This window comes from Cavia porcellus, unplaced genomic scaffold (genome assembly GCF_034190915.1).
Source record: "Cavia porcellus strain 051 isolate PalLab524CR breed Dunkin Hartley unplaced genomic scaffold, mCavPor4.1 scaffold_26, whole genome shotgun sequence".
In the NCBI taxonomy this organism is placed as follows: Eukaryota; Metazoa; Chordata; class Mammalia; order Rodentia; family Caviidae; genus Cavia; species Cavia porcellus.
The window spans coordinates 38,113,976-38,134,509 of NW_026947509.1; the positions used below are offsets into that span (position 1 = coordinate 38,113,976).

The 20,534-nt window shown below is 40.6% G+C and overlaps 1 long non-coding RNA gene across 1 annotated transcript; it reads right to left on the reverse strand.

Annotated features, from left to right (window-relative positions):
• Positions 1-1,955: 1,955 nt before the first annotated feature.
• Positions 1,956-20,202, reverse strand: LOC134473288 (uncharacterized). The gene is made up of 2 exons (XR_010043483.1): positions 19,956-20,202; positions 1,956-7,663 (listed from the first exon to the last, which is right to left on the reverse strand). It is a non-coding gene; the product is annotated as an uncharacterized LOC134473288 (long non-coding RNA).
• Positions 20,203-20,534: the final 332 nt, after the last annotated feature.

Genomic DNA, 20,534 nt, shown 5'->3' on the forward strand with positions numbered 1-20,534 from the left:
TTTTAAAACATGCCTGAGAGTCAGCTCTCTACCCATTATGCTGGGACTAGGGTTATTCTTTCCATTATGGATAAAGGTTCCTTTCTGAAAATTCCCTTGAAATCCTCCAAATTGCATTAGAGTGATACAGAGACTCCTATGTTTCCAGGCAAAGATTACAAGATGGGCCTCAAGTACAGTAAATAATAACAAGACCCAGCATTAATATCTGTGAATCACTTTCCACATTAGGAGGGGATGCCACTACCTGATTTCATTTGCACCTTAGAACTCTCTGGATTAGCTTTTTTTTTATTTTTACCATCTACATTGTATGGAAGAGGCAAAGAACACTCAAGAAGGTGGAATCAAGGCACAGAGCCCTGCAGCTGACCCAAGACGACTTCAGAGCTTGAACTTGGAGGTTCATGCTGCCTCTACCAGGCATGTCGTCTCCACCCTTGCCTGGCTGGTGGTGTCTTCCTCAAAGTCAAAACCAGCTTTCCTTATTGGCATGTCTGGAAAGGCAGCCCCAGGGCCTGCCGTATCGGTTGCAGTTTTTGGATTTCTCTTACCATGAAGTGGGCTTTTCTTCTTGGCATCTAATCCCTTCCTTGCCCACTCCCTCGGCTTCTTTACTGCAGTAGGCTTCCTGTTGGTTTGAGTTATGAACACCTTGGGTCAACAACTGGAGTCAATTTCTGCATTTGATTCAAAGGAAACTCAACTGAAGGGATTCTACACAATGGTGAACTTAGTGGGTCATTACAGCTTAAGCATTTCCCAGGAAATGTGATGAAACTGTAGAACAGGTATCCTTAATCCTGAATAATACAAGCTGAGAGCAGATAAGCTCTTTAGTTCTTAATAATGCCCGTGAGACTACGGGAATTTCACCACAAATATGGAGAAAACAAAAAAAAGCGAGATTAAAGGAAAAGGAGCCAAAACAGTAAGAGAAGATACATCAAAGGAGAGAAATAAAATAGATGTGCGAATATTAGGAGTCAAAGTCTGAATATATATGAGACAATTTTCTTTTCCCCTTTTCTTATTAGGATATGCTTGTGGTACATAAAAAATGTATTCATAGTGGGGAACTGGTTCATATGCCTATAACATCTTGATCCTTTTGACTTCCCCTCCCTTTCCCCATTCTCACCTCCCCCATCTTCAAATCCCCTTCCATTTCATATAGGGAACAATTTTCTGATCAAAATTTTTTCACTCACTTTTGAGTTGATTCAGATACTGCTTAGTAAATACAGCCAGCTGTTCGGCTGAGGTCCTTGAGAAACACTGAGGACATAAAATCAGTTCCTTCTGTGATGGGGTCACACTGACTCAGCCTCAGACAAAAGGGTAGATACAAGTAAGAACCAACTGATGCACAAGCCCGGCTGATTTAGCCCTACTAATACCTATCATTTTTATGTGTTGAATATCACCCATAGAATATGGGCAAATTACAAAACCCTACCAATCATTTGCTAATGTTACATCCTTTTCTTGCTTTCTATAAACATCACAAATTCCTGTGGGAAGCAGAGGTTAAGAAGGCATAGGTCAAGTATTGTTTTAATCACTTGTCCCTGTGTATATTTCTATTTTTGAACTTCAGAAAACTTTTTCTTCCTGATTTAGTGAAGCATGCCATTTTTTCCTACTATTTCATGCTAGGGTTTTTTTTTCCCCTACCTTGTATGTATTATTATTTAGCCAAAGTGAAATTTGGATGAAGGTCAGAATGTGTCAATGAGGGATCCTTAGATCAAGAGAATTTTCAGCTATGTATGACCCAGAGAGACCCTTCTCAGTTGCTTGTGTGATGTCTTTGAATCCTCTGGCATAGTAGGTGTAGAAACTGGGGTATCTGTATCTGTGGATAATGACAGGGTAACCTCCTTATATACTTCAACTTTTACAGTCAGGTGGCAGGTTATTTGTTTAAAGCATGCTAAACAAGAGGAACTGCAAAAGGGAGCATCTGACTTTATTTTTACTTTTAGGGTGAAAATAACTTTTTGAATCTAGGAATGTATGAAAATAAACAATGTGATAGCAGTGCATCTAATTAGTTTCATTAGAACTGTGAAAATGATAGAGAAAACTTGATAGATTTGCACAAATCATAATTATTAAATATAAAATATCATATAAGGAAAGATTTTAATTGAAAGAGTGTAAATAAGCATGTAAAGACATCTACAAAGATCAAGCATATAATAAGCAATTATCATGTTATAATTCTGTATAGTAAAACATGTTCACAAGCACAGATTCCATGGTGTACACATTTTAAGAGCTGTTTCTTCATATTGGTCCAGGGAAAACTGATAGCTGAAACAAAGCCATAAATCGTACAATCATTCCAAATTTGCATTCAATCATTGGAATGTTTTTAATGTCTTAGTTTGTATTTTCCTTTTCTGGACTTCATGATTCCTACCTCATGACCTTCATGTACAGTTATGGAGGATAGTTCAATGGTGTGGACTCTTAAAGTTTTCTTTTTCCACTGCTAATCCAAAGTCAGGCTCAGGGAAGGGCCAGATAATATTAGCAAATCATGTTTAGGCAAAAGGAGGGGAGCGAACTGAGATGCTGCCTCTTACTATTGCCAGGTTTTTTCTCTTTTTTTTAGTCTTCAAAGCTATGAATATTTGATAATGCTACAGACAAAGGGAGGTCATTTTTTGAGGTCCTATTTCAGAAAGAATTACAGACATAGTAACTATTGCAATAGCCACTGCCACTTAGCTCATGATATAAATGCATTTATATCCATTATCTTGCTTAAGCCTTTCAATAACCTAAGAAGGAAGGTAATATTATTGCATTTGACAGGTGAGAAAAAGGAGATACATAAAAAGTTAGGTAATGAGCTCAAAGTTGCATAGCTTATGAATAGAAGTGTCAGTTCTTAAGCCCAGATTTATCTCTTTGGAAAGACTGTGCTTTTGTTAGTACACTTATTGTCTTTTAAAAGCAAAGTCTTGAGGAGAGGCAGGAATAAGATAGGGGCCCCTGGTTTCAGAATTTCTCTACATTTGTCACATTCTCACTCCACTGCATGCTATTCAGACTATAAGCAGAAAACAATGGAGGAACCAAAGAAGAGACACTACCATCAATTCAGAAATAAAAGAAATTAGTCTCCTAAAGTAGAGTTTAGAATACTATTCTGCCATATTGTCACATTCTAAACTCAGAGGATTCACTCTTGCAATGAAACAAATGTCAAGAGAAGGATTCATACAGGATTTCCACTGCAATGTATTTAAATCTCATTTTGGCATTAGAGGTATGCAACACTTTCATTTCCTTGCATTTTAGTCTTTTATGGTGTGAGCAAGTGGTTCTTTAATCTTGGTATGAAAAAAGACCCATCCAGAAACTGACTCTGTTAGGGCTTATTGATTGTGTATCATACAACTTTCTCATAGCTGGGACACAATATTTGACACTGAGAGCTGAAAGAAAGACAGGTTTAATGTGGCTTATGGTTTCAGAGGGTTCAGTCCATGGTCATCTGGCTTGAAGGCAGAACATCACCTGAGAGCAAAGTTGCTTAGTTCATGGTAACAGAATCAGAGCAGGAGCAAAGCAACAGAGAAAAAGGGGGTCAATGACCAGATATAGTACCCAAAGTTATACTTCCATGACTCACCCAGATATACTCATAAGTGTGCTTTACTAATCCCTCTGGTGGCTTCCAAGTCAATCAGGTAGACAATTAAGCCTAACTGGCAAGGATTTAGGCAACAATCAGAATGTCCTGGCCAGAAAAATTGTAGCAATAAGGCAGCTCCAGATGTCCCTACAGAAAAATCTAATTTTCTTGTCTATCTATACTCAAATTCATGAGCTCTTTGAATTCCACAGCTTTAAGCAACTGTTTATAATATTCAAACTTTTAAGATAGATTCAGGTTTCCTGTCCCTCCACACAACTCCCTCTTGACTGTGGTGGAACTATGAATGTGATGGGACATCACTTCTGTGGGTCACTAATCAGTTGGGTCACTAATCAGTTGGGTCACTAATCAGTTGACTTTGAGTTAATCAGTGTATGATATGTCTGGATTTGCCTGATCTAATTTGTTTAGCTCTTCAAAGAAGGACTTTGTTCTTTATAAATTCGAAAGATTTTAGGACAAAGAGGTTTTTTTTTTTTTTTTTTTTTTTTTTTTTTTTTTTTTTTTTGCTTTTGCTGGCCTTGAAGAAGAAAAGGGCCATATTTTAGAGGAGGTATGGAACTGTGATAACCAATGCCCACCGAGAAAATGGAGATGTTGGTCATATAGCTATAAGAAACTGCACTGGGCTGTCAACCATTAGCTGTGGTGAAGACCAAAATCTTGCAGCATCCCTGGCTGACACTGATTTTGGCCTGTGAAAATACAAGCACAGAAACCAGCCATGCTGTATTGGGCTTCTGACATACTATGCTACAATGCTCAGTTTGTGGTGATTTGTTATGTACAGTGAAAAAGTAATGTATTGTCTATATACCGATGACTCCAAAATTTAGATTTCTTTCTCTCTCTTTTTTCCTTTTGATACAGGATCATGATATATATCCCAGGCTGGCCTAAAACTCATGGCAGTCCTCCTACCTCAGCATCCTGAATGCTGGGATTACAGATGTGTGCTACCATACCAGATTTCTACTCTAGATCTAAACTTCAGCCTGCTATGTGTCTATTTGATATCTATCTGGAGGTCAAATAGACATCAGAAACTTAACACATGTCTGAAGCAGGCTCCCCACCTTTCCTCTCTTCCAACTTTTTGTCCAGCTCTTTTATGTGAAAAATAATAGATATACCCTCATGGTTGCCTAAAACTCAAAAATTTAAGTCATGTTTCATGCTCAACCCATTAGTAAGTGGGCTCAAGTCCTTAACAGTAATTTCAAAATATTCCCAGAATTTACCAGCTTTACTAAATTCTCTGCTACTTACTTCACTGATCTCTGACATCATGGTGTTTCACATAGAATAATTTAATAACTTCTGATGGCCCAGATTCCATCATTGCTGCCTCATAGTCTGTTTTTGACATCCCCATCAAACTGGTGCTGTTAAACAAAAGATAATTCAGGTCTCTAATCTGGTTAGCACTTTCAATGGCTATCTATTAGACTGGGTTACTAGTCTTGAGTCTCAGTTTCTCTCAGGAGGCCAGCCATGCTACCCCATTCTTTGACCTTGGCATTCCTATGGACTTTTTTTGCTCAAGTGACCAGAAGTAGATAAAAGAAAATGCTTATAGTTGTATGCCCCAGAAAGCTTGTTTGCTTTAAGGCAGCAGCTCGTTGAGCCTGTCATTTCCTGTGCTTTAACATCCCCATTACATTTCCTTAACTTTGGTGGGCTTGCTCCCACTCAGGCGTTAGCATTTGTTCCCTCTGATAGAATCTGTCTCTCTTCACAACCTCTTGGCTTCCTCCACCATTTTCAGGTTTTCATTCAATGTCTGGTGGGAATGGTAAGGACTGTTGGCAGTTACAACCTGACTTTACTGTGTTCCCTTTTATTTGCTCTGTTTTTCTTTACTGTTCTTATGACTGAACTGCATAGTTCATTTATTTCCCTTTTTATTGTTTGTCTTCTCCCTGCTCACAGTGTTAGGTTCATTCTCTAGAGATTTTTGTCTGATTGGTTTACTCCAGAATCCCAAGTTCCTGTGATAGTATTCAATAGTATTTATCAAATAAACCTAGGCATCAGTGAATGAATTTCTGATAGCTTTTTCCAAAGTGCCACTTTTTAAATTTTATCTTTCACTTGATAACATTCTACCCAAGGATCAATCAATATCCCAGGAAGATGAGGCCTGGCTTGGAAACAGCTCCATCCCTTGGCCATGTCAGACCAAGACCCCTCCCTTCACAGCCCTTCAAAGGGAAGAGGGAATTTCTGCAGATCAGTTGGGTATGTTCTGATCTAACAAAGGGAGATGACTGACAGAGAGCTGAGGAAGAGGAAGCAGGGCATGAACTGGCCCCACCTTTGTACCATGTTCTAGAATGGATTCTACTTTGGTGTATTTGCAATTCCCATTTTGAGAAAAACTCAGTGAAGGAAAATACCATTAATCAACTCCTTTGAGAATCTCAAGGATGGTCTAGGAAACGATACTTTCTTATTATACAAGAGGAAAAAAAGACACCATACGAAACACTCAGAATAACAAAGCCCTGGGGAGTTAGGGTGAGAAATTCATGGAAGAAGAATTTCCAGCCTTCCTAAGCTGCTGTCATCTGGTACCTGGGACTGAACCCTTCACCATCCCTCTGGCCTTTTCCCCACCAGAATTGTTGTCCTAGACCTCATAGACCCACTGAGGGTCCTGCCTCTGCTTCCCAGTGAGGAGGCCAAATGTATTGGGGAACTTCTTTCTGCTTCTAGGGCTGCACATGGGTGACATATTCCTGCCTTCGGGGATCAAGATCTCCCAGAAGCTCATTCTTATTGCTATCCATGGTGTTCAGTTCACTGTAGTTACTGTGAACTTCAGCTGTATCATGTGTCTCACAGACTTTTATGTTCAGTCCCCTGGCTTCATCATCTCATGTGAAAGTGTCAAGGAGCATTTGGAGCAACAAAAATCAAGTAGCTGCCTTGTGTTTGGAATGAATTGTAAGCTGGTAATTACACTTCTTAAAAAGGAAATGTCAGTCTTTCTAGATAAAGTGACTCAATAGTTTGCAGAGCTAATACCTCTGCTGCTGTGGGGTAAACACCCACTTGGGTTATGTCCATCATAAACCTTCACATAGTAAGAGACACTTGTCCATTATGTCCTAGAAACTTATTACCAGCTTGCCTTCACTGTAGCTGTGACTCAGCTACCCATCTTCAACATTTCCTGTTCAATGGCAAAAGATCCATTTCTTGGCTAGAGAGCAACTCCTTCATTAAGGCTGCCGTTTCTTTCTTTACCTGAGATATGATTTTTGATTCAATTTCCTGTATATCTGGATGGATTTGTTTCTTCACTTGCTGTCTTTTCAGAAATTTCAAGTTTCCAGTTTCTTCTATGTTGATGTCTCTTGTATTTGTTCTGGATGAGCTGGAGGTCTGGGATTGCATTTTACTTTTTCTTTTTGTCATTTTCACCTCTTGGTCAAATTTCAGTTTTTTTTAATTCTTGCGTATTTTGCCTGTCTGTTGGGTAAATCTTAGTCAGAGTCCTATTGTGTGGCTGGCGTTCACCTAGTTGCCAGGTCCCATAGTGCAGGGGAGGGAGACAGTCATCTGAAGTTCTCCTGTGGGGCCAATTGGATGAGTCCTGGACTCTTCCCGAGCTGACTAATAGGAGTATTGACGTGAACCAACCTGTGGCTCATGGTTTCATTGCTGCTTCTGGCTTTTCTAGGCTGCCATACCCACCTGTCCATGGTGTGTGCCTCAGCCAGGGCCCTACTGTGTCACTGTGGTTCTTGGAGGCCCACCTGGACTCTTCCAAATGGAAAGAGGGGTAACTGGTGCCCTCGCAGGCCTGCCCGGGGTCCTCCAGGTGGAGGGAGGCCTCACCAGTGCTCTTTCAGGACTGTGAAGGTCCTCTGGGTTGGGGGAGGGCTCACTCACACTCTTGCTGTCCTTCCAGGGTCCTCTGGGTGGAGGATCACCGCAGCTATTTCTAAATCCTGCAAAGTAGGTTTGACGAGTTGGTCTCTGAATAATGATAATAACAATAATAAGAATAATAGCAGTAACAATGATAATTACAATAATACTAGCAGTAACTTTTGGATAATTTATTGCATTCTATAGAGTGCTAGGTACATAGATTATATCATTTAACATTTCAAAATCTCTGTTTCTCCTATTAGCCAAATGGAGGTTCATTTAAGGAGTGCTGGTTTTGAAATCAGAGGACTGTGGGTGTGAATCCCATTTGTGCCACCTAACTGTGAGACAGTGAGTCAGTTACTTAAACCCCCTCAGGAAGTGTGGCTAGCAATGCTTGTCTTACAGGATCTACGTAAAACTAAAATAAAATACAGTGGTATATGTAAAATACTAGGTATAGAGTCAAATAGTCTCTTCGTAGGCAGTGGTTCTGATAAGGGCAATAAATTTATCACAAGCTATGCTTATTAAAGCTCCTTATCTGTATGAATAAACAAATAGTATTGGGACAAAGAGGGAAATCTACTCAAGGCTCAAGGAGACAGTGCATACTTTTTGAGTTTGATTCATAATCATGAACTAATGGGAAGACAGGGGAACATACATAGATGCTGTCCTTAACTCCATCCCCAAATATAAGACTGTCTGACCACAAGTTGCTGCCTTCAAATACTTCTTCAGTTTCTGAGCTGTGTAAGCACCATTAATGAAAGGAAGAGTTCAGGAGAGGTTGTTGGAAGATAGGAAACACACCCTTAAAAAAATGTTTGGCCCAGAAAATGGTAAACACTGGAGGATAATACAGGCAAATTAGCATCATAATCTATGGGAGCGGAAGGAACGGTGGTGATTTTCCCACAAGACTACCATGTATATCTATTTTGGAATTCTCTACTATGGGAGTCAACACAGTTTTGCTTGATTTATTGACCTGCTGTCTCTGGAGAGTTTTCTTTTGAATTTTAAATTGGGATAATGGAGTGGGAAGGGAAAGAAAAAGGAAAAGAGAGAGAGAGTAAGAGAGAGAGAAAGAGTAAGAGAGGGAGGAGAGAGAGACATGAGGGAAAAATAAGAAAGGAAACAAGAATAAGTGGAAAGAAAAAAGGAGAGAAAATTCAGTGTGCTGTTATTAGAGGCTTAGAATTAAAATATTTCACTTTGTTCTTATCAAATAAAAGTTGAAAATATTTTGTTTTTTTAGGGCATCATTGAAAATAGTTCAAATGTGAGTGTTTACTCCATCTGCGAACCTCTTCCTATTAAAGAAGTCACAATCAGAGAACTGTTTAAATAGTTTCTAATAACTTTTTCAACACTGAGGTTATTTAGTAATAGAATGATAAAAATTAAATTGGAGGAATTCTACTCTTTCTTATATAGACTGAGGAGCACTTTGAGGGTCCTTCTGCTCCTTCATTTGTACAAGTGTCATGGGAACAAGGGCTGCTGCCACCCGTCTTGGCACTGCCATGTTGGTGAAGCCAACAGGGATGGAAATGAGAGCCCTGGTGCTGGGTTACCACATGCAGCAAAGAGGCAGAGCCTAGGTGGACCTTTGGAAGGTTTGGCATTGGCAGAGGTCAGGTAACCCATCAGCCTGCCCTATGGCAGGGGTGTTCTGAGCAGAGAAGACAGTACTCACAGCAGGGCTGATTGCCTGTGAATGGTTTCCCTAGTGGCCCTGTCTCAAAGATCCTTAACTTTTCCCCTAACTAGTGTAGAAGAGAAATAAATGATTACCCTGCTCTCTTGATGGATATTTAGACAGGAAGGGAACTGAGGACATACAGGGATGGCAGAGGTGGTCAATTCAGTAGTGGCTGTCATGTACATGGCTGTCCAGGCAGAACTAAGACAAAGGGTCCTGGTGAGGGGATAATAACAAGAAGGCTGTTTTGAGAAGCACGGTGGTTATGGTTTGGGTCTAGATGCACCCCCCACACCCCAAGCTTTGTGCACTTTTATATAGGACTTTTTTAGAAGTAGCTGAATCTAGAGTTTGTGGTTGATTCATGATTCAATGGTGGGATTAAGGGTGCTGGGATTAAGGCTGGGTGATTGCTGGATCAGTCCACTGATTGGATTGGCACCACCCTAATTCCAGCAGTCTGAATAAAATAAAAGGGATAGAAAGAGGCTTGTTTCCCTCTTCCTCTCTTGTTGCTTTTGCTATGTTCCATCACCATGAACAGTTACCTCTCTGCCATGTGCACCTTGCCTTGAAGCCAGCCAATTATGGACTGAAACCTCTAAAAACTGTGAGCTAAACAAACCTTTCCCCTACTATCTTTGGGTATTGGGTATTTTGTCTCAGCAATTGGAGAAAAGCAACTAAGGCAATGGCATATAACCTGCAGGGGACAGAAGTAAGAAATGGCATTTATCTAGATATATAGCAAAGCACTATAAGTTATCAGTAATGACCTCATACTGAGTTATTTTAGAAGCATATGAAAGTTATTAGAAGCCACTCTGAGACTGTACCAGGATATAGCAAAAAAGGAAATGGGTGAAAAGAAACAGGATGTACAGATTGAGATGTAGGTGACTTACCAGGGGGCACCAGCTAGATGGCCTTAGTCAAATTTCTGTGAAGCTACATTTGTAGTCATAGTATAGCTGAGATCTATTTAGTTTTCTCCTGCTAATTCCTTTTTGAGGCAGCCCTTCTTAAAGATCCCAATCAGTTACTAGCTGTACACCTGGGGATTCCTTCGAAACTGAGGAGAATCTGTGGAGTAGGAAGATTTCCAGGGTAGAGTTCAGACAGATCAAGGAGACTGAGTTGCGTCTTAGGAGAAAAATAACCTTGAGAAATGAAATAGATCGTGCTCTAAATCCAGTAATAAAAATGAACCAGTATTCTTGAGGGCAAAGTCAACATTCTGTCACAGTACAGAACCCATAAAGGCATATCTGAGTTGGTCAGAGAGATGGTAGTGAGAAAGCAAATACACAAGCAGAGTTGTGTTCACTGAAATGTCCAAGTCATTTCTCCCTTCCTTCATTCACCAAGTATTTGTTGAGTACTTGCTATGTGCCAGGCAAAGTGCTTGCTTTGGTACCCATCCATCTGTACTTTCAGTGAAGGTAGGAATGCTGATATAATGGACAAAATAGCAAATGTCAACTGGGGATGAAGACATAATCAGGTTAATGAAATTGCATGGGATGAGGGGCAGGTGGGGGCGGGGACCTGAGTGAAATTTGAAGGATGACAAGGAGCCAGAACTGAGCATTTCAGGAAGTGGGAATGCCAATTACAAAGGCCCTAGGGGAGGAAGGAATTGGCATGCTCTGTGACCTGAATGGAAGCCAGAAAGGATGAAGCAATAGTGAACAGGGCTAGAGAGACAGGAAGCGATCTGGTCATTTGGAGCAGGATTTCTGAACCGCAGTGCTGCTATTGCCATGTGGGGTCAGAAAGTGCTCTGTTGTTGTTGGTTGTCCTGGGTACTGGAGAATGTTTCTTAGTGTCCCTAGTCTCTATCCACTAGATGCCAATAGTTAACCCCCCAGTTGTGACAGCTGAACATGATCTTGGGGGTTGAGAGTCACTGCTTGGCTGGACCATGTTGACACATAAAAGCCCAATTATTTTTCTGAATGTTTTCATGAAGGTATTTTAAAGATATGGCTGGCATTTAAATCAGTTTGTCTCATTGGTTCTGTGTCTCTGAATTCCTCTCTCTTCTCCCATTTTCTTTCTGTATTGATTCTGTTTCTGTGAAGATTCTTGGCTACCACAGGCATTTGTTCTCATTCTCCTCACTTTTATTCCAAACTAAGAGACTCTTCTATGACCTGCCTGGGTGGTGGGCTTGATGCTGGGGCGATAATGAAGCATGGTGAGAGCCACCATAGAGCTCTGGTAATACTGTAGAGGATGCATGTTTTGACAAGGAGGGCAATTTTCTTGCCCTGGGGGCTGGAGCAGGGCTCATCACGACAGGGCTTTAAGGACAAAGAGATGGCAGAAGAAAGGGGCAGAGAAGCTCTTCCCTGGTGCATCTGGGGTCACCATTGGGGAAACTCCTGTTAAAAAGCAGACAAGACTTTGAGGAGGCTGGCGATGGGACGATAACAATCAAGAAAATAGGTTCACTGCTGTTTGTGATAGTATTTTATCTCCCAAGCTGATGTTAGAGAACTGGGATGTAGACAGATGAGAAACAGCTCAGTCTGAGTGTTAACTGAATTATCTTAGGTTCCAGCCTGGTGCACAGGTAAGAATGGACTTTCTGCTGGTGCCTCTTCATAACAAACAGGACCCCTAAAGAGGGGTGTGTCACACACAGGGCATCCATCCTTCTCTGTTTTCTACCTCTTGAAACATGGAAAGAATTTACATTTGGTTTTTTGTGACAAATGAAGATACCTGACTTTTAATGGAGAAAACAAAAGGGCACCACATCTTATCAAGTTTTCAGAAGTTAAGGGCCGAGGTTGTGTCTCAGGGGTAGAGCTCTTGCGTTACATGCACAAGGCCCTAAATTTCATCCCCAGCACCATAAAAACAAATAAACAAAAGTTGAATTCTCTCTCAAGAAAGGCCAACGGGAAGAAGGAAAATGGCTTCTTTTCTATTTCCTGCAAGGAAAACACACACATTTGCAAATGGGGAAGAGAGGTGGAAGAGAAGTTTCTTTTTATAGATGCTGGTTTTGGACTGAGTTCCAGCAGTCATTACAGTATCTATCCAGTCTTCTCAGTAAACTCGTTGTGACCTGGCCTTAAGAGGAAGCTTGGCGGCCTCTACTCCCAGGATGTTGCTGACCCAACCTGAAATCCTTCTTTAGATTGAGTCAGCAACATATCCCATGTCTTCTGGGTGATAGGTTCTTTTATATAAGACCATAAAGCAAAAGGCGCCTTCTGCATAGTGTTGAATTTCCCAGCAGCTATGACCAGGGATTAGATAGAAGGAAAAAGCAGAGAGAGAGAGAGAGAGAGAGAGAGAGAGAGAGAGAGAGAGAATGAGAGAGAGAGAACTGAACAGCACTGAGTGATGCATAACTTGGCTTAGTCAAGCCCTTCAAATATTTGTGGAAAGCAAATAAGACCGTGTGTAATTGAGAATAAATGTGTTGATTTTTTACACATTGGGATAACTCAAGTGAAAATGAATCCCTTTAAACATTGTAACTCCAACTCAGTTCATATTATAAGAAATGCACATGCACATAAACACACACATGCCTGCATGAATGCTCACATTTAGTTTTTAGTTTGTCTTGCTTTTGCTGTGGCTTTAGCTCTTCAAACCTGACGTTACAAAAGGACATGGAAATTTTTCTTCAAAATTATCCAATTTATAACCTAAACTAAAACCTATAAAATGTGCCATGTCAACAAAGAGCTAAGTAGATATGACCTTTACCATTTTGGCCTTTGTATTTGTCTTAGTTACTTTTCTTGTTTCTGAAAGAACCACAGGACACCCAAAGGAGGAAAGGTTTCTTCAGCTCCCAGTTTGTAGAGGCTTTAGTCCATAATTGGCTAGCTCTAAGGTAGGGTGGCATGGCAGACAGATATTTCAGAGGAGAAAGGTTCATAGCGGCAGGGTAGCAAAGCAATGAGGGACAATCACAGCTCTTTCTATCCCTTATATCTTATCCAGGCTACTTAGGATCAGAAGCATTCATATCCTTTGTCCTAGTGCCCCTTATTCTAGCACTGCACCATGAAACAATTCCAATGTCACACATTCTAGTTTCAGCTATCTCTGAAAAAGCCCCACCTCATGCCCACATGTGGCTTTGGGGGACATCTAGACACAAACCATAACATTCCGCCCCTGTGTCCCCGAAGACCCTTGCATACCCCTTCATGCAAAAAGGCATTTAGTCCATCTCTAAGAGTTGCCAAAGTCCTAACAGTGTCAGCATTTCTAAAGGGTCCAAGTCCCAAGTCTCCATTACATAAGCACATAAAAGTTTTGCTTCCAAATTATCCAATTTATAACCTAAACATAAAATCCACACAGTTTACTTTGTCAACAAAGAGCTAAGTAGATGCAACTTTTACCATTTTGGTCTTTGGTTGGTTAGCAGATTGGTTTGACATTTTGATAATCATTAGAGGTGACCCATCCCTATCAGCCACTTGTGGCTACTCAAGGCCAATCTTCTGGTGGATAATAGCAGCTCAGACTGGCTAATGCATAGATAACACTGCAGTTTCCAACTCTAAAACCTCTCCTTTCTCATGTATTGGTCTCAGATGCACTGACAACATGAGGACCTAACATCAAGCTTAACAACTGCTGATGTGGTTTATTAAATGGTCAGTGTGGTAAGATTGATCCAGAGACTTCAAATAAACTTGGGATCTCAAACTCTAATATGTAGCTTGATATCATCCAGACTTGTTCATTTCAGCTTTTTATTTAAATAGAAGGCATAGTTTTGCCAAACATTGACAAAAATTGATATTCTTTAATGAGGAAATTTTTACATTGAAAAAAACTCCTTTGTTCTTTGTATTCAATAGATCTTGATTTATAGCTAAACTCAAAAGATTTTTAAGAGATTGCTCAATTTATTCTGAGCTTCAGTTTCCTTATTTGCAATGTAGGGCTAATAATAATTTGTTGTAACTCACACGTAAGGTTGCTGTAAGAGGCATAAGCAATATAAGCAAAAGTGATTTGAAAATTTCAAAACATTGGGTATATATACGATTGCATTTAGTAGCAAACAATTCTTGAACACTTACTGTGTTTCATTCATGTTGAATACCCAATATAAGATATAGTAAGATAACAAAAACCCTACTATCAAGGATCACACAAGAGAAGCCCAAGAAATTAGTAGGGACTAAAGTTATCTGGCTTTATATAGGAAGTAATGAGGGTTTTAACTAGCTTTACCAAGATTGAAGCGTATTGCTTGAATTTTTGCATATTATATTATGTTTTCTTTTTGAATCAAGTGATAGGGGTGACACATATAATGCTTATTAGAATAGAACTCCTGGGCTGGGAATGTAGCACTTGCTTAGCCTGTGTGAAACCCTGAGTTCAATCCTCAGCTACTCCTTCAAAATAACTCTCTCAAATTATGATAATAATAAACACTCATTTAAACAAAGACTATACAATTTGAAAAAAGTGGAGATTACAAGTCCTTCACATGACCTGGATTTGAACCCCAGTGCTACTCTCCTAACTACATAACCTTCTGGCTGTCTCTGTATCATTAAAGGGGGCTAATGAATTTGAAATCTTAACAGAATAAACATAAAAGCAATTTAAATTACGAAGGATAATGCTTGTTAGATAATCTTTCCTCCTTTCACTTTTAAACTTTATTTGAGTAGAATTAACTTTTTATGTGTAAAATAGGATTTGGAAAAAACCCAACTTTTTCTGTGAACACATATTTACTTCCAGTCCCATTTGTGCCTGAGAAATGTCTCCAGAACTCCAGCATCCTTAGAGGCGCCTTCCTTGCCATGTTACAAACTGTCTCACAGACTCAGCTGATCATTAGCTCTAAGGAAATGCCTAACCCCTAAATTATCTTGGCTGTTTTACATTTTTTCTTTTGGAGGAGGCGCATTAAAAAAACTATTTTTGTTTGTTGAATAACTTCAACCTCTAACCACAATCGTTTCCCTGTGGGCACAAAACATAGTAACATATCTTTTCTGAGTATTTAATGATTGGAGCAATCAAAATGAGTAAATAGTGAAGTTTCACTTTCATTATTCTACAGGAATAGTTTAATTGTGAATTAAGGAAAGAAAATTTGCCAGTTGGCAAGGAAGCAGGAAAGGTTTTATCATTTATTGATTTCTCAAGTGTTGGGACTGAGGGCATATCAGGTGAAACAACTTCTACATGAATGAAAATAGATTTTGTTTCCTCCCCAGGTAAAGAAGCAGATCTTAAAGAACAGTGAGAGTGTGAAAATGGTTTTTGCAGTTCTTCTGGGAGTTTGAATGGATTCCATGGTGACACAGGAAAAGAAATGTTCTTCTTTTCCAAAGGAAGGTCAGACAGACCCTGAACCTTGGTATCACAGTGCCAGTTTCATAGTGGACTCCAAATTATTTTCTGTGACGTAGGTAAGCTGGTCATCCTTTCAGAGGCACTATCCACATCGCTGAGCGCAGCCTGCCTGCCTCCCAAGAAGGAAGGACTAAAGGATGGTATGGGGAAGTATTCCCCTTTTCTGCACAGAGTATTCCTTCACATTCTCTGCCTGCCTTACCTAGAAATATTAGTCAAAGTAGTTTTAAAACTATAACAATTCCATCCTGAGGCATTGGCCTTCCAGCCCCCATCATGAATTACTAAATTTATCTCTGTTTCTTATTTTATCCTTCACCATGCTGCTCGTACAGATAGCTGGGGATCTTAGATCCCCAACAAGTGGCCAGGTAGCAGTTGGAAGATCAGAGATTATGTAGTCAGAGACTACGCTAAACCAGTACTAAAACTGGCCTAGCAGTCAATCACAGATACAGTGGTGAGCCCAGAAAAAATTTAATGAGCAACCTAGATGATTGTGGAGCACAGCTCCATTACTAACCTATAGACTTGAGAGAGAACTAATTAGCCATTGTTTTAAGCCACCAAGTTCTGGAATGTTTTGTTATCCCACAAGAACCGATAGCAGTATCCACTTTTATGCCCAGAATGGTACATTTTACATAGGTTCTCTGATCATTTTTTGTTTTGCTCTCTGTTTTGGGATAAAGAATCAATAAAGTACATCTGCCAGGAAAATGAATGAGTGTCTCTTACTTCACATTCTTATGACAAAGCATAGCTTCAAAACTCTCAAAACTCTGGTGTACATGTGCAGAATAGTTTGGTAGTTTGCTAGGATCTTCAAATTTAGCATACAATCCTGGAGGATGTAAGATACTCGCTTTGAATATCTCTAAAATACATAGCTTTTCTTTTGGGAAAGGGAAAGGAAAGGTTCCTCTGGGACCCTTTCCTCTGGGTCCCGGAAAGGGTTAAGAAGGCATGGATCCTAGCTAATTTTTATTCAAGTTGATGCAGGTTCTAATGACAGGTGACAACTACATTCATTCCCTACCACATTTTCAATCTACTGAAGAACTTCCCTTGATCTTCTCAGCATGGTAGATCTGAGGAATTTCAGAGCTGTACATTGGAAGGGAAAGAACAACCTTAGAGGACGCTCATGGATTTCGATGACTATGAATCATACCTTAAGAATTTGTGGCTACCTTTGAAGCACAAAACCACAGGATGTATCTGATTTATTCAGCATCTGTGCTATTCCTGTGGTTCAGTTTCCCAGAGACCTGACTGAGCTGAAAATGACCCGTGCCTACCAAGAAGGTGGTTGGTAAGAATTTTGGGTCTATTACCCAGAAGTGCTCTGAATTTTCTGGCCTCAATGACAAAATGTTGCTGGCATTTTTTTTTAATGGAAATTTTTCTTTCATCAAATGTTTGAGACCAAATTTGAGCCTCTTGTAAGGATGTAGATTGTGATTCTAAAATGAGATGTACCCTACATTAAAGTGCTCGATTTCAAATGAATATTCATATGGACTGATTGAAGTGTACCAGTGACTGCCACCTGACTATATGAATGGGTTTTTGAATGAGTTTGATTGAACAATTTTTTTAGGGTGAAGAGAAAGGGTACCCCAGAATTTCCTGTAATTATAAGTCTAATCCAATGTGCCTCAGGAAAACAAAGTGTTGTTTTTCTGTCAATTTTCACACCTCGGCCAACACAGAAGAATTCTGACACCAGATGTCTCTGTGTGGTCCCTCACATTAAGCAATTGATTCTGTAGCAGCGGACCCCAGCTGGGGGTCTTCTAATCCAATTTAATTCTGACACAGTCTACCTGGAGACAGTGTGGGATCCTACAGGCTGCAGGCACTGTGCCCGAGACTGGCTGCCCTTACTGACTTGAGGTGCCAACTGCGAGCCCCAGGTTGTCTTCCTGTGCTGCTGACTGGCTATCAGAGGTTCCCACAGCCTCCTCCTCAGATCTGATTAATTATGTCTGAGCAGCTCATAGGATCTAGGGAAATGCTTACATTTACACATCAACTTTAAAAGTTTACAGAAGATGCAAATGAAGAGATACAGGGTGAAAGTTGGGAGAAGGGGGAACAGGTTCCACGCTCTCTTTGGGCTCTCCATCCCCTAGGAACCCTTCATATTCACCTCCCTGATGCTCTTACAACCCTGTCCTCTTGGATTTTTTAAAGTAGAGAATTCATTACACAGGCAAGATTGCTGATAGATTGGGTGGGACAAACCAGCAAGGTATGTGAATTTAGATTCTTCTTGGCTTCTGTGCAGAGCTAGGTTAGAGGCCAGCTCCAAGACAAGGCTGATGGACAATTAGTTTCTGTGGTCCACCTTGGGGGAGAGAAACTTTAGCTTCTATGATCTGACTTGGGAAGATATTAAGAGGCAGGAACCATGGATGAAAACCAAACCAAACCAAAAACAAAAACAAAAAACTCCAATCCCCCTGCCCCCCCAAAAAACCAACAAAAAACCCCGAACTATTATAATATCACATAGAGTTAGTGTACAAATCTGGTAGATATTTCACTGTAACACTGAATTAATATTTTCTTGAGTCTAGATTCACATTTAAATGTAAATTTTTAAACAATGTATCAATTAATGTGATTTAATACAATTGATTTAAACAGGACCTTGTGGCATGTAGCTGTGACCCAGCACTCAGGTAGCCATAGTAGGAGGTTACCGCGTGTGTTTGAGACCAGCCTGGGCCATACAACGTGACTGTCTCAAAAACAAAAACAAAAGCAGAAAATATGTTTGAAAAATCTAATGCCTTTACTCCTGCCACCCTTTGCCACCTGCACATTTTTGAATTATTTTCTATTATGATTGAAAAACGCTAATCCTCTTCAACTGACAAATTATCTCCATCCTTCATGAAAAATAATTTCCATTTAGAAATTTAGTTTCATTTTGGAACAAGAAAGAGTCTGTGTACCACTGCTTCTTTCTGAACCAAGGACAGTTTACGAGATAGTCCAAATAATTGATCCAATGACTATTGATTGGCTTCTAGTGAGTAGTAATAGTATTATTAGTAATACTAATGGGATTATTAATTTAGTATTAATATCAGCACCAAATCAGTTTAGTACTGGGATAGGTAGAGCCACTAAGTCTCAAATTAAATATTGTTTTATTAAAATATAAATGGCTGGTGGAAAATTTTATAGTAGGTAGCGTAGATCCTGAGAATTCAATGTAACTTTTGGTTAAGCAGCTTGGAGCCCTGGCTGTTAGAACACTCTGGGGAATGGTGTCAAGGTTGCCATCTCCTTTGAAGACTCAAGTAAATTTATCAGTAGCGTGTGTTTGCGGTATGTAATTCTATTTATTGTGGGGAAGTGGCATATGTATATATGGCATCGTGATTCTCTTCACTCTCTTGCTCCTTTTAAAGGATCTTTTAGACTTTAGATTCTATTCATGGCACAGTGTGATACGACAGCCTAAAAGCAAGGAAGAGAGGAAGTGAGAGATAGAATGCAAGAGAGGGAATAAGAGAGAGACAGAGCAGAGAGAGAGAATCAGTCTCATCATCACCAGCTAAGCACTGACCACACTGTAGCTCTCTAGGTTCTTTTTCATGAATCCAAGACAGGTGAATGCAATTTAGTATTTCAGTTTCATTTTCAGGGAAATTAAGGGTAAAAACTCACTTCAAGGTATGAGTTCTTTCTGATCATTCCAATTAGTTGGGCATACGTTTAGTTTCCTGGAGCTCAGTCATTTACCCTTCATGGGTTGGCAGCTGTGATTATTTGACTGTGCCTCAGTTAGTCAAGCATATGCTCATCCTATCTGTGCCCACCACGTAATGAAAGCCTGGGAAGGCAGGCATCTTGAATTTTCTTGGAGCAAGCCTCAGTGGTCCTTCCTTTATACAACAGACTTCTGGGCTGGGGGATAACCATAGCCAGCCTTTCCCACCGTCCCTGTAAACACTGATTTTGGGTAGCCGGGCAATCCCATGGTGTCTAGAGAGGTACGAGAAGCAGATTCTGAAAATGCTAATCTAGCACAAGAGGGTGCACAGTTGCAGACCTCGTGGGCCTGGCTTTTCCTCCTCCCTGCAGCTGCCTGGGAGAGAGCTTGGTGACAAAAGAGAAGGAAGCTCATAGCTCCCCAGTCTGACTCACTCCATGTTTGCTGGGTGGTTCGCAGGCCCGCCTGCCTGCCGGAACAGGAAGGCCCTTATTGAGCTCAATTGTTTTCCTGAAGGCTTTTTTCAACAACAGCAAAAGGAAACATTACTATTTGGCATGCAGCCATCCCGGCCACTTGGTACTTACAGTGCTTAGAATGCAAAAGTCGGTTCAGCCAAGACACGCAGAGGCACACGGCTGCTGTTTCTCCTGTCTGTGTTTCGCAGTAAACAATCCCCAGTGATTTAGGACAACGGGAATGGGAACTCCCTTTACCAGCAGCAGCCGGGACTTGAGTCGGACCATTTGTTTAATGGACCTGTTTTGTGTCCAGTAACCCCATGGGGGGCCTCGACCCCACCACCCACTGAGCTGTGTGAATAAAATATGAAAGGCCCTGCTTCCTGGCTACCTCCTTGGGTCTGATTGCTTAAGAGAGGCTGGAAGATTGGGGAAAGCTGGCCTGGGGCAAAAGGGAAGGAGTTGAGCAGGATGTGGATGTGCAAAGGCAATAGAGCCAGCAAGGCCAGGGTTCTCCAGCTTCTAGGTGTTGCCACAGGTGTAGTACCACCTCGGGACATGGCTGCTGCGGTGGACACACCTACATGGTGGTTTTCCTTCTGCACCCAGTGAAAAGCCTGGATTGTTCTTCCCCTCCAGGAACCCTGACAAGGCCCTTTTGCCTGTCCTTCAGCTCCTGATGTCCACTGGGCTCAGGGCTAGTCA